Here is a 15602-nt window from a genome sequence, read left to right on the forward strand (position 1 = left end):
CTGAAACACCTCAATCTGTATAAGTAACATGAATCCAAGAAGCAAGACAGCAAGAAGAAATGGGTGAAGAACTGCAGACAGGTGACGAAATCCAATATTTGGATATCTCACAGAGTGGCATTGGAGCTCTTGGTACAAAAGATGGAGACGCAATAATTCAGACTGAAGTGACGGTTGAGACACCTTCAGAGCAGTAAGAATACCCAAGAGCAGGAACAAGTACTAAACCAAGAACAAAAAGAGATGCCTACAATGCTAGGTGACCAAAAGCTTACAGTTGAAAGAAGCTGAAGTCAAGTGTGTCAGTTGTATCCATGCTTCTACAATTAATGAAGAGACAGAGTCAAGTGGTATAAGTGACACAGAAGGAGATCACCAAACACTCAGAAGCTCCAAAGCAGCAGAGTACCTTGTTGTAGAGATTCAGTGCCTGAATGGAATTATTACATGAGCCAAGGGCTAAACATCCCACTATCAGATTTGCTTGACTATAATACAGAATTGCCTGAAAAACAGAATCTTGAAAAAGCCAATGAATTAACAATGCTAGTAGACTGAAATAAAAACTGATAAGTTGTCGAAAAGAAAAGTTACCTCAGCCCAAGACTGCAGTAGAATAGCAGGAATAACGTTTTAGAAGAACACAGAGGAGCGTTAAGGAAGACTATTTGAAGTCTGCAGCAAATAAAGCTGAAGGAAGCTAACTGAACAGCAAAGAATAGAAAAATAAAAATAAAACCTGTTTGTGCAATAAAATAAAGACACTAATTTTGCTGTTATACTCATTTTAAAAGATTTGACTTTAGACAACATCTATGTTCTAAACAGAACAAGATGCAATATTATTATAGGTATAAGGTTTTTTCAGCAGTTTTATTACCTATTGCAGTATAATTAGTGGTACACCTTGTACCACAGATAGAGAAATCTGTATTTTTATTCACTAACATGTAATCTGTTCCTGACATAGATGAGGGTGATTTGAAAGCCTCTTTTTCAGATTACATGAAAGATGATTGCTCAACAAATGTTTATTCTAGATTTGTTCAAGAGTACACAAGCTATAAATAAATACAAAGGATTCTTATGTGCGTACTCACTTACCTTCATTGACTGATGAGGAGGTGGCATACCATCACATTCCTCTTTCTCATGCTACATCATGTAGTATTTACTTAGTTTAGTTTACAGGCAACAACATTTTGAATATTATTACTCTAACTTTGACATGATTCTTTCGAAAGTGCCTTTCCTAAAAAAGCATGAACTTACATCCACAAGTAAAAGAAATGGAGATAGCTTTGTATTATTTCAGAGCTTTCAACCTGTAGACAATGTTAAGGCATATGGAAATAATCTGACCTGCTTAATGAACCCATTAGAGAAAACCTTTATCATGATGTTAGAAGAGAAAAGAACACATTTTGCACATAGTACTAACAAGAATGAAGATGGTATGAAGAATGTTTGGAAAACGGAAAAAGATTAGTATGAAAGAAGATTTCTCATTCAAACATATATTTAGAGTAGAGTGACAGTGAAGAGTGTGTGTTTAAAAAAAAAAAAAGTGAATTGAAGCTAAAGAGAGATATGTTGGGAATAGTAATTGTGAATATATGTTTGAATTATCAGGAGGAAAATGGCAGATTTTACAGGTAGATAATCCAACTATACCTGGAATTTATTTTGTGCATGGTTGAAATGCACATTTTAGATTGCATGGTGAGTGGGAGTGTGGCTGATTCTTAGGTATGCTCTTTTGGAAGCAGTACCATGTACAGAGCTTAGCTGCTTCAACAATGACACCTTCATACAGATACACAGTGTTAATGAAGGGACTCAATTAGTGGGAGACATATTTGGAGCTATTATACCAGCAGCAGGAGTAATACTAAAAGACAAAAAGATTAGAAAGCTTTCAGCAGTAGTGGACAAACTAGCAACTAGCACATCTGGAGCTTTATCAGTTGAAACCACTGAGCTGGTAGCAATTAGATTAATGGTTTTACAAAACAGATATGCTTTAGACATTTTGCTTGCAGAAAGTGGCGGAGTCTGCAAGGTGCTAAAAATAGAGAATTGCTGCTTGTACATTCCTGATGGGAGTAAGAAAATTGTAGAGTATGATAAGAATATTTTTAATCTAAAGCTTGACTTCGACCCTTTAAAAACCACTAGCATAGTGAAAAGCTTTACAAAAGGAATTTCTGTAATGGGCAATTGTATTAAAGCAGCAGGAGGAGGAATCCCCAAAGCTATATTAGTAGCTGTACTAATTGTAGTTGTACCTGTTTCCTGTCTACACCAGGAGTCTATAAAGCTATTAAAGCATTGCTACAGAAGAAGAAAATCAAAGAAATGAATAAAGAAACATTTTGAAATAAAGGATCGCATTAACAAAGAGTACCAGAATAAAAATTAAGGGAAAACTTAAAGAGAAAATATTCCACTGAAGATGAGTGAAAAGTGAGCTCAACTGTGAATGAAAGTTTTTTGATGGTTAGTAACTATCAGACGGGGAAGGTTGTGAGAGTATTTTAATTCAATAAAATTATTACAATTAGCATATAAAATGAATGTGTAGGCCTTAAGACAAAAACACTATTTTAAAAGTAGATTTGCACAGTAAACCTCCTTAGTCACATGTATTTCGCTAACATCAATGATTAATGCATCATTTTTTTTCTATTCCCTGACCTAGGTCGAGAATGTGGGATATAAACACATTTGTACAGTAAACGTCTTCAGTCACATGTATTCAGCTAATGTCACAGACTAATTCAATTGTCTTTTTTTCTATTTCCCTGACCTAGGTCGGGAATGTGAGATATAAATCTTCAATGACGCAAACGTGTTTTTGAGAATAGCATGAATAGATGAAGTATTATACTTCATCTTTCTCACCCGCATAGCTTTCACAAAATATAATAATGCATTAAAATGTTTAGTTTAGTTTTTGTCGAATGTTTCTTTATGAATACGTTTCATCAATAGAATTGTGTGGGAGAGGAAATTACTTCATCTAGTAGTGTAATGCTCTAACCATGACTCGGTTTTGTCTTATAGCAAGAAGCATTGGGAAACCAAAGTGACTGATAGTAGCACATTTGTACTTTACGTTTAAGAAGTTTTTTGTTTAATTTGAATAGTCGATGAAAGCTATAAGGCCTCTGCCTGATTGGACGAGACAAATATGAACTGCTGCAGTTTGTTGGAACTGCTGCAGTTTGTTGCATTTGCTGGTATGAGATGCATTATTTAACCACATCTTCCTATAGAAGAGAGAATCCTCTTGCATATTGGCTTGCAGGGATCCTCCTTTGACCCCTCTACAGACCCAGTCTCTATCTTGATGCTTCTCATATTCATTCTGGGAAACTCCTTATTTCCTTGCCTGATTCTATGCTGCTCAGAAGCTCTACAGAGTTTCTTGAACCTCTCTTTACGGGAAGCTCTGTTTATGATCCATGCAAAAAGCTTAATGTTTTCACATCTTGAATTGAGAACTCTTCATGAGTTCTATTTGACACTTTTATCTCACACTCTCCATAGATTACAATGGGATTAAAGTATATTAAATATGCTTTGTGCTTTGTTCTGTATTGTATTGCTATTTTTATTGATTAATATTGATGAATTTCAATAAAGAAATATTTACTAAAAAGATTTAGGGGGTCATTCCGATGCGGGAGCACCGCCAACAGGCTGGCGGTGCCCCGCAGGGCATTCTGACCGCGGCGGTTTGGCTGCGGTCAGAACAGGAAAACCGGTGGTCTCCCGCCGGTTTTCCGATGCCCTCAGGAATCCTCCATGGCGGCGCAGCTTGCTGCGCCGCCATGGGGATTCCGACACCCCATACCGCCATCCTGTTCCTATGGCATGGGCACTGCAGGGGCCCCCCGTGAGAGGGCCCCACAAAGAATTTTTGTGTCTGCTCAGCAGACACTGAAATTCGCGACGGGTGCAACTGCACCCGTTGCACCTTCCCACTCCGCCGGCTCCATTCGGAGCCGGCTTCCTCGTGGGAAGGGGTTTCCCGCTGGGCTGGCGGGCGGCCTTCTGGCGGTCGCCCGCCAGCCCAGCGGGAAAGCCAGAATGGCCTCCGCGGTCTTTCGACCGCGGAGCGGCCATATGGCGGTTCCCTCCAGGCGGGCGGCTCCCGCCGCCCGCCGGGGTCTGAATGACCCCCTTAATCATGTTTTCAAACTCCCACCAAAATCTCATTATTGACTCCCATGAAAACGTAGACTGAAGTGTGATGATACATAGACTGTTTTCTATTTGGAGTTCCTGATTGATTCTCCACTTATGGCCAAGGTCCATCTGCTGATGGTACAGTAAGAGCAGGGTCTTTGTTTTCAGACAGGTTGGTAAGATTTACGCCATAAACCAACATTATTTATTTGAGGTCCTATACTCCAACATTCATCTAAAAGATCTTGGCAATCTGGTTAGTAAAGTCTATCCTAGATGAAAATGAACAATTTGATCACCAGAACTTTCCCATCTGCCACTCTATGCTCTACTCTTTAATATACCTTTGCAAATGCCTTTCATCCTAGTATACATTTTGGGACTTTTAGGTAAAAGCCCATTTTGCTGCTGTTTTTTTAAACTTTCACCAGTCAGGACTACATTTGCGCACATGCAAAGCAGCGTGATTTTGCTGTTTGTACGTATGTTGGAAAAAACCTAGGTCCCATCAGTTTTTATCATATGATTTGTGTTGGATGGTTTACTTAGTTAAAAGGTAATTGATGTAAGGAGTATTTCACTCTGCTAACCACCTCTCTGACATGATTGGGTATAAAATGGCATAGCCTGGAGATCAGGGGTTTTAAGTGGCTTCACTCTCTGCAGAGGCAAGACCATTGAGCTAATAGTTCCTTGAAGAACTGATTGTAGTTGTTCTCTTCAATGAGATAAGATAATTATGCATTTTACTTTTTTCTTTATTATTATCTTTATTATTATTGTTACTCTATTATGATTTGTATTTATAATTGAAGTTAGTATGAAAAGCAAATACATGCCCCACTCTTTCTGCTATGGAATACCATTGTCCTGTTTTCAGGAGCTAAGCTCTGCACTGTATGTAAGGTCACACTTCATTGCCTACAGCAGAATGCAGATCTTTTGCCTTGCATCATGCATGTCTCCAGAAGCACTCCTTCTCTCACCTATTTCCCAAATGAGGGCATCAAACTTCAATATGCAGTGGAAAGCACAGAGCCTCACCCTGAAGATCACTAGTTATCAAACAGCACTACAAGACAATAATAATGGCAGTCTGGGCTCACACAAATGCCAAAAAGATAACAAAATGTAATCTGATGCTTTATGTGACAGTCCAGCTTCACCACCTAAGCTGCCCCTTAAGCAGGGGCATAGCTTGGTCAGTAAGATTGGTGGTGGGGTGTGAGCTTCAGATTTTTCAACTATCAGGCTGGCATAAAATGTTTAAATCCATTATATGACAAGCAGGGTGCATGAGAGGGACCTAAGGGGCAGTGGAAAGGGAGAGGAATGCTGACTGGTGGGATTACTATGTGAAAAAAATCAATATTCTGTTAAATAAACAATATTTTTGAAGACTTTCAAAACAGAGAGGTGGGGCGTTGTACATTTTTCTGTGTGTGTGTGTATATAAAAACTCCTGGTGAAATCCAACAGACATCTCACCATACACGACTGAAGGCACCTGTACCCAACTGTTTTAAAAAAATATATATATATTAGAGGGTGTAATACCCCAAACACCCCCATGAAGCTACGCCCCTGCCCTTAACTTCCATTCACCTTCTCAAAATCCTCTAGATCCATTACAAAGCTGAAACGCTTAATACTTGATCCGTCCAGCCAAATAGTGTTACTCTACGGTCTTTCACACTACTCTTTTTTGTGTTAGAAAACATAATTGACTTTATCTGACACAGATTTCTAGCTGTAGTTTCCTTACCTTTGAATTTCCCAGGTGTTGGACTGGATCCAGATTTTTTGTGAGCAGTACCTCTGCACGCTGGTAGGTGGCGTTGTTGGCTCCACGTGGCATCATCGCCAGTGTCTGCATGAGAAGTGACGTTGCAGTCACTTATATACGCACCACCTCGTGTGGTGTTGTCAGTTCTTTTTTTTCTGTGCCAGTTAGCGCTGATCCAGAGAAGAGCTACCTCTCCGTCAGTTTTTAGACAAGCTTGTTTGATATTTTGTCAACTTGTGTTCTTCCTGGTGTGTTGAGGATGTCTTTAAGCAAGACAGGGTTTAAACCATGTGGCACCTGTCTTCTGGCCATTTCAGTTACAGACCCCCACACCTTGTGTGTCTTTGCTGCCTCGGGCTAGACCATGACTCCAAGTCATGCTTCAACTGCCGGGCCATGAAACCGAAGGCTTTGAGGGAGAGGTCCCTAAAGCTGGTGGTGGCCTGGCAGATGATGCTGCGTCAAGAGATTCCTAGGAGATCTGAGACCTGATAGAGGGGAAAGTATTGGGACCGGTCCAAGAGCCACAAGTCCTCTTCTTCCCACTCCAAGCCATTGGGTCATTCAGGAAAGAGGCATAAGAAACACAAGAAGTTGAAGTGTGCTTCGAATTCTCCTCGTCCATTGGTTGACCAGATGATGGCACATCGGCAATCAAGGTACAGTTCTGTGGAGCCGTCACCAGGCTCCACTTCATGCCTCCCCACTTTTCTGGGAGCCAGAGCAACCTCCGCTCAAGTAAAAGAATTATCAATCAATCAATCAATCGCATTTATAAAGCGCGCTACTCACCCATAAAGGGTCTCAAGGCGCTGGAGGGGGGGGTCAGTGCTCGAAGAGCCAGGTCTTGAGCTGCCTTCTGAAGGAGAGGTGGTCAGGTATGGCGCGAGGCCATACATCATGTATTTGGGCAGGCCAACACCTCTGGAGTGCCTTAGGGCCTCCCCGGTTGAGGGGGGCCCATCAGGTTCTGCACTGGCTGCTTTATCTTCACCTCCGATGGGCCCCATGGATCACATATCTGGACAGGCACCAGTTGTTCCACTGCGTCCTTCCCTGATGCTGGTTCGGACACTAATGTTCCCGGTGCTCACCAGTGGTGCCAGCCCCATTTGGGTCCTGATTCCGACACGGAACTGGAACGGAGACAACCAATGCTGATTCTGCCACCAACAGGATTTCATGTGTCCTATGTCATCGCCTGAGCCCTATTCTAAAGGGTTAGGCCTTGGGGAAGAATGAGAGGGATCACTGGACACTTGAGAATACAAGTTAGAAGGCTAAAGCTTTGACTGGAATGAGGAACTGGGTGATGCCAGCAAACGTCATACTGGCATGCTTTCTGCCTTTACTGTGGCTATGGAGGAGAGAGCAACATATGCTATGGTGGTGAAAGGGGTGGGTCAGGTCCTGGATCTTGAGTTGCCACTGGTGGCAGTCAAGATTAACATCTTGATGGGAGTGCTGCAGCTGGGAGACTCCAAACCCCTGCTTTCTTTCAGTGCAGCACTAACAGATGTCTCACTGGGAATCTGGTCCAATCCCAGCACAGAGGCTCCTGAGAATAGGACAGTTGCCTGCCGCTAGTGTTCCCTGGTGACCCAGATTTCCTCACCCAAAGCCCCACTCCTGAGAGCTTCGGTATTTCAAGCCTCTACCTCCCATGGCTCATTCCTGCCACACCCCCAGACAGGGAATCCAAGAGACTGGGGAACTTTGAATAGGAGATATTTTCTTCCACCAGCCTTGCATTGCAGTCGGTGAACACTGCATGCTTATTTGGTTGATATTCCCACCCTTTGTGGGCACAGGTACGCAAATGTTGCCACAGGTCTGGGAGGAGGCCCGGGCCATTCTCTCTCAAGCTGTTAAGGATGGGACAGATGCAGCAAAGTTGGCCATTAGATGTGGATTATAAAGATTGACTCACTTGGCAGAGATGTTTCCTTAACAGTGACAATTTTACGCCATGCCTGGATGAGAACTTCTGGCTTTTCAAGGCATGTCCAGGCTTCCCTTATGGACATGCCTCTTGAAGGCAATCATCTCTTCAAAGACGAGGCAGACTCGGTGATGGATCGCTTGAAGAACTCATGGGCTACGGCCAAGTCCTTGGGCCTCTCAGTTGCCCTGCGTCACCACCAGTCTACCTAATGTTCCTTTCATGGCTACAGAAGGAGCATGCAACTGTGTCAACCTTAACTGAGCCACCGACATGCTCAAGCTGCCCATCCTCTCTGTGGACGGTGTGCGGTTCATACCAACCTCGTTGGTCAGGTATCCGGAAATCTGCTACAACCACCACCCCTCAGCAGCTGCAGCCACTAACCCCTCCTTATCTTGCCCTACAAGATCATTGGCACTCAGTTGGTGGCTGAATCAGCCATCATCTCCACCACTGGCAGTCCTTAACAATGGGCAGGTGGGTCTTACAGATCATTCAGAGGGGCTACCCCCTTCCCTTCTTCTACTCTCCTCCACTTAGACCTTCATGTCAAGATCGGCTGACAGGGGGTCATTTGTCCTTGCTCCATGAGGAAGTTATGGATCTCTTGGCCAAGGGTCCATAACGAGCATTTTGATGTCAAAAGTAGGCAGTGTTTGTTATTCCCGCAACTTTCTGTACCCAAAAAGAACAAAGGTCTTCAGCCTATCTTAGATCTGCAAACCCTCAATCTCTTCCTCAAGAAGAAGTCCAAGATGCTCACATTGGATCAGATCTTGTCTGCCCTGGACCCAGGAGACTGAGTGGTAGCGTTTGACTTGCAGGACACTTATTTCCTGTTTACAGTAGGCCATGTGCACTTTCAGTTCACCGTGCTCCCCTTTGGCATTACCAGTTCCCTTTGGATGTTCAAAAAGGTGATGGCAGTGGTCGCAGCTCATATGCGGAGATCAAGGCTGCTAGTGTTCCTGTACCTCCACAAATGGCTGTTGAAGGTGGGCTCGCCCCAAGCTGCTGTATCCCACCTCCAGACTACAGCAAACCTCCTGCTTCCACTGGGGCTCACTATAAACATGCAGAAGTCACACCTGACTCCCTCTCAAGTGCTCCCTTTCATCTGTGCTGTTCTCGACACACTGCAGTTTTGTGCTTGTCTTCCCAGGCAGAGTACAGGGTATTCAGGCTATACCAATGTTTCAGCCTCTGTCCTGGATTTCGGTGAGAATGACTCTGAGGCTTCTGGGCCTCATTGCCTCCTGCTTGTGACACATGCCAGATATGCAGGCTCTGCAGTGGAACCTGAAGTTCCAGTGGGCGCAGAATCCAGGGAATCTCTCCGACATGGTCCAGATCTTAGAGGGAACTGCAAAAGACTTGCAGTGTTGGCTAACAAACTGTGATTTGGATCAGAGGCAGACACCGCTCCCTTTTCCAACCAGATCTCACAGTAGTGACAGATACGTCAGTCCTGTGATGGGGCGGCCATCTGGAGAGATGAAGATCAGAGGACTCTGGTATCCAGTGGAATCTGGACTCAACATAAACTTTCTGGAACTCAGAGTGGCCTCACTGGCATTGAAAGCCTTCCTAGCCTTCATCAAGGAATAGTGCAGGCATTCACAGACAACATCACTGCATGTGGTACTGCAAAAAACAGGGTGGGTAGGGTCTCTGGACATGGCTGGAACAGCAGAGCATATCCCTGGTGGTTCAACACCTGGCATGTTATCTGAATGCCAGAGCGGACAAACTCAACCGCAGATGCCTAGCATCTCCACCTGGAGGTGGCGCAAGTTCTCTTTCAGCAGTGGGGTGGGCCTTAGTTAGATCTGTTTGCCTCTGAAGAAAATATGCAATGTCTACAGTTTTGCACGCTAAAGTTTCCAAGGCAGCTATCGATCTGAGATGCCTTTGTCTCGAGTGGAGCTCAGACCTCCTCTACACCATTTCGGCCCATACCACTCCTGCCCAGAATTCTCAAGAACATCAGGAATGACAGGGCCCAAGTCATCCTTGTGGCTCCGGACTGGGTACAGAGAGTCTGGTATCTCAAGCTTCTGCACTTGATCATCAGTGCTCTGACCAGGCTAGCCCTTCATAAAGATCTTCTGTCGCAGGAGCAGGGGAGGGTCCTCCACCCAAATCCGTCAACCCTCCACCTTCTTGCCTGGAAATTGAGCTGTCACAGTTCACAGCTTTCGACCTTCCTCCCAAAATCTGTGATATCATTCTGACAGCCAGCATCCCTCTACTAAGACAGCATATGTCTCCTAATGGAAAAAATGTGTAATATATTCTACAGCTAAATTTATCGACCCACTTTCTATTCCACTATCTGATATCCTTGTTTTTATTCTTACACTTGCCCAACAGGGCTCTGCTTTGGGTACTCTGAAGGGTTACCTTTCTGGTCTGTCTACCTTCTTACGTCTGCCTGACCAACTCTTCATATTTAAGTCCCCTATTATAAATAGATTCCATGTGTTCCCTCTTCACCTTTCATCAGTTGGACCTTAATTTGGTTCTTACATTTTTAATGTGTGTAATGTGTGCTCCGTTCAAGCCTCAACACAATTGTCCTCTCTGGCTGCTCACCCTCAAAACAGCATTTCTCGTGGCATTAACATCTGCACAGAGGGTGAGTGAGCCGCATGCATTGTCATCCAAGCCTCTCTACATAACTGCATTTCCAGGCACACTGGTGCTTTGCACTAGGGCCTCTTTCCTCCTGAAAGGGGTGACACCATTTCATGCAGGCCAAACTGTCACCTTGCCCACTTTCTACAATTCTCCACATCCCTCCACAGAGGAGCAACTCCACCCTCTGGACCCAAAAAGAACATTGTTGTTCCACCTTGACTGCACAAAAGAGTTCCAGGTGGATGACCAACTCTTCCTAGGGTATGTTGGTGCGAAGAAAGGTCGGGTAGTGCAGAAATGAGCTTTCTCCTGATAAGTCATTCTCTGCATCAAAATCTGCTATGCATTGGCCAAGAAGCAACCTGCTGAGGGCTTCTGGGCTCATTCTACTAGAGCCAAAGCTGTGACCACTCCATAAGCACATGGAGTCCCTGTCTTGGACATCTGCCAGGCAGGAATATGGGCACCCCTGCACACATTTACCAAAATTACTGCCTGCATAGTCAGATCTGCAGGGATGGGCATTTTGCCCGTTCAGTCCTGTAGTACTGCCTAGGCTTAACAAATTTGTCCACAGCCCACCACCAAGGACAGTATTCCTTGGGTATTTATTCAATGGTAAGAAATCTGTCTCTAGAAGTCTCTATCAATTGAACAAGTTACTTACCTTAGGTAACGTCTTATCTGATAGAGACAATATCTAGCTTCAGATTCCTTACTGACCCACCCATCCATCCTCCCTGCTCTAGGGACAAATTTCTAGGGTTAAAGATACTCTCTTTCAGGGTGCTAGTTTGGACACACCAGTGTCAGTGCACTTTATGGCTCTGCGGTCCTGGTGGGGAAAGTTGTGAAAAACGAACTGACATCAATGTACTGAGGTGGTGCCTATGTAGGTGACAGCAACTTCACTTCCAGCGCTGTTGACAACGCATGGAGCTGATCGATGCCACCCTCCATTGCGCAGGTGTACTGCTCAGAAAAATGTTCCAGATCCAGTCTTACTCCTGGGAAATGCAAAGGTACGGATTCTGCGGATAGATATTGTCTATCAGATAAGGCATTACCGAAGGTTTCTAACTTGTTCACCTTGGCTGACTTCTCATAATGAAATTTTTGTGTGTGTAAATTAAAGAGAGCCTTGGGAGAGTCACGGCTCTTCATTTACAGCTGCAAAATCCCACACTCTCTGCTTTCCATGGACTCATGGCATAGAGGTAGAGGCAAGAGGGGGGAGTACAACTTTAAAGAAGTATGCAGTTGTTTTTGAGCACCTTGGATATGTGGGTGTAATGCTGAGTGGAAAGAAAGCCCTTACTGGGGCAATACATTCTGGTTTCTCTCTTCCATTCAGTCTTATTCGATGGGCACTAAGTGCTTTTCGCAGTAGTGATGTCCAAGCTGCGGGCATGGCCAGGCTGTTCTGACTACTAGCAGAAGAAAGCAATCTAATGTCTACTTTGGGGAAAGACTGCTCCTGTTTGCCGCATGTTACCTGTTAAAACTAAAATCAATCCATCCCTCAAATTACCTTGCATTCTGCTTTGTGTTGTTTGGTCTTCCCATTAAAATTTTAAGGGTACTAGCATTAAAATGGAAACATTGTGTTTAGCGTGCATGTTCCTAGCAGCATTTCTGGTAGGTGTGATAGTGAAACAATTTGCTTCTAGTATTGTTGTAGAGAGCGAGTAATACATGGCGGATTAGGAAGAAGAGATTGAGAGACTAAGGGAAGAGGAACGAATATTGGCAAAGCACAATCGTGAGGAGGGAAAGAAAGAGGAGTAGTAGAAAGGACGTCAGAAGATGAGGAAAGAGAAGAAGGGAGAGAAGAAGGAATCAGTAGGAAGGAAAAAGATGAGAGGGCTCTTCACAACTAAATGACAGTTAAAGGGCCATTTATCCTGTAAATGTGGGAAACGTGCTTGAAAATAAGAACCAAAAGCTCGATTTTATACCAAAAAAAAAACAAGTGAAACCTCCTTAGTCCTCCCTCCAGGACTGAGTGCCCTCATAACTTGTAAAAGAGTACCTTACTTCCAAACCCAATAACACCAGAATTGTCCATGTGTTGATGATTAGGCATGTGTTGATTGAGGGTTTGTCGTTTGTGAACATAAATAGATGGCGTAATATTGTGATGATTCCTGAGGAAGAGTTGACTTCCTTTTAAAGAATATGAACGCCGTGATTTCGGAGCACATTTATTGGCCATTGCAACAAGTGGAAAAAGTTGCATTAAGGGTCGGTGTACTGTTTCACTGCATCACTGTAATAATAAATCTTCAGCACATTTAGCTGTGGAAGGGGCCCTACAGGGCCTAGTTGTTTGCTAGATAATTCCATAGAACCAGATTGCCTCTAAACTGATTAACATATTCTGTAACATGGGACAATAATTCTGAAGTGTGGCATAAAAGCATGTTTATTTCTATATCCGGGTCGCATGTGTATGCGCAATGCTTAGGACAGAATCCAGTGGATGCTGGTTTTTGCATTCTTCTTGGAGCCTACCAGTGTGTTTAATTTACAAGATACAATGCAGCAATTGAAAAAACACAAAAGGCCGTATTTATTAACGTGCTTGATGTTGGCAAAGCCTTTTAATCAGTGTTCACGGCCAGGAATGTGACTGTGAAAGTGCCTTCATAGCCAAGGCCAGGGTGGTCGGCGAAAGTCTGTATTATCACCAGAAGTCTAATGGGAAGGTACTCCCACTCATTAATTTTCAACATGCAACTGAATGTGCGAGGTCTTTCATACTGTGGAGCCTAGAATGTTGCATCACTAAGTATATAGGCCTTCCAAGTCAACCAATTAAAAATCATGTTGACTGCAGAGCAATCCTGCAGGAACAGCAGAAAACAGAAAACCCTGGCCTTGCACTCTCTTGGCTCTGAGTGGAACAAGGAAACACATATAAGGCCCTTGGTACTGTCCACAGTCCATTGTAGACTCAGGGGCCTAATTAGTTGGATACACCCTCAAATGATTCCATTCGTATAACTAATCCACATTCCAGGGTGGACGAAATGGCAGTGGAGATGTTCACAAAAGGGAAATATAAAGAAAAAGTGTTCAGCCTTTTGATGGTCACATTTTAGATCAATCAATGCCATAACAAAAGATCATTTTTCAGGAAAAATATTCCTATTCAAACAAGTGTTCGGAGATTACCAGACCCCACTATTAATGGATGGAGCAGGTTTCTTTCACATACCCTATGAAATAACTGACCTGCGCCAATTGAAGGCGCTAGAGACAATCGGTATTCCTAGAACTGTCGGATTTGTGTACTGGCCACCTTCATGCCTGGCGAAAGCACACTGAACCACAAGAGGTGTGCGTGCTGGACCAACTCAAAATTAGATACATAATTGAGCCAGTTAATAAACTTATTTGATTTAGTGACTAAATTGCCTTTTTATTCTGTTTAGCGATTCTTCTATTATTTAATGTCATCCTTTGACTAATTTCTCTAATCTAACAATGATAATCCATGCATAAATGAATGCTTCTTACTACTCCATCCCCTGCTGCCTCGCCCTAAACTCTAGACCATCCTCATCACCAAGGACATAATCAACTCCTTGCTCCTGACTCTGTGATGAAATTGAGAAATCAACATCCCTAAACGTATAATGGTTTGTAAATTGCCCCTTGAGACCCTCAAATCACTGGTCAGTCAATCTAAGTAGAAACAATTTACAAATAGTGACTGCTTACTCCTCAGTTATTCATACCGGCTGTCCTGCATTGCTCAATCCTACTTTTACCCAACGGCTCTCGATCATACAATCAAAGCTCTTGAGTGAAAACTTTATGAAATCCAAACAACTGCAAAGCTCTCAACTCCAGCTAAGTCTTCCTTCCTGTCTTCCTTTGCATCTCTCCTTTCTGACACCCTTATGTACTCCTTTCTCCCTCAATAAGATTCACCGTAATTCTTATACTTTAAACCTCTTTCGTCCCCTCTCGCATTTGATCCAAAATAATCAAACTCCTCTTTCCTCTACATCATTTCTCATGTTACTTCGACTGCATGCTAATTACTGGCATCAACACTCTTTTCGTGAACGTCCTTTGTTATATCTGTACTTCAAAATCCCTTGTCTCACCCCTAAGTCATTTTCAGCTATTGTTCAATGTCCCTCTCCTCAGCAAAATCATGTAAAAACTGTGCTTCAACAGGCTAAAATTTGTGTTTTTCCACCTTTAATCTCTGAAATTATTTACACCTACGTTTCCACAGTTTGCATAAGCAGAGAAAGGTCACACACCAGTTTTTAATTTGTTCACCGCAGCACTCCATGTGCAACTTGGCTCCATAATTATCCTCCTTTGTCTTAGAATTTGCAACTGCAGCATCTACTTGTCCGTCTTGCATCCTAAGGTAAAGTCTTTGACTTAAGTGACCCTTTTGGTCTAGCCGACCCCTGCTCCAGTATGGTCAACCTGAAATCACACCTAGTTCTGGGTCAACTTCTGTTATGTAATTTCTAGGGGCTTTTTGCTAAAAATACTAAGATTTCACATCTGCATTTCTCTGTATCTGATATTAATTGTGTGGGTGTTTTTGTCTTATTCTTCCTCTGTTTCTCTAAATTAATTTGAGAAGCTCATTATTTGCTTTCTCAAAAATAAATTGTTGCCGCTGCTTAAACCTAAAGCACATTTTCTGTGGAGTTGTCTTTTGCTTGTGCCACAGCTACTATGGTTTGAGTAGAGTTTCGCTGGTTTGAGACCTAATTAGAGTGTATTTATTAGGTTGATAAAGGTACGTCTTTCCAAATAATTGAAGAGTTTTCTCACAATTAGTGTATGGTGGACCTGCCTCTGTCCTGAGTTTTACTTCTTTCAATTTTTTAGATTGTTGATAAGGTTTTTTTCAAGAGTTTCGAGCTCTGTTGTCCATTAAGTGGTGATTCTTGTGTGGATAAGCCCTGGACAGGGATTCTACGCCCTTTACCTGGACAACAGACAATCTATTTTGTCACTTAATTTAATCATCATTCTTGTTAAAATAGTTAGGCCCTT

At 43.1% G+C, this 15602-nt stretch overlaps 1 protein-coding gene across 2 annotated transcripts in view; it reads left to right on the forward strand.

Moving 5' to 3' along the window:
- LOC138282607 (polyamine-modulated factor 1-binding protein 1-like) overlaps window positions 1-15602 on the forward strand; it is a 1030040-nt gene that overhangs the window by 1012325 nt on the left and 2113 nt on the right. The gene's annotated exons all lie outside the window — the stretch shown is intronic.

Source organism: Pleurodeles waltl, chromosome 2_2 (genome assembly GCF_031143425.1).
Source record: "Pleurodeles waltl isolate 20211129_DDA chromosome 2_2, aPleWal1.hap1.20221129, whole genome shotgun sequence".
NCBI classification, from domain to species: Eukaryota; Metazoa; Chordata; class Amphibia; order Caudata; family Salamandridae; genus Pleurodeles; species Pleurodeles waltl.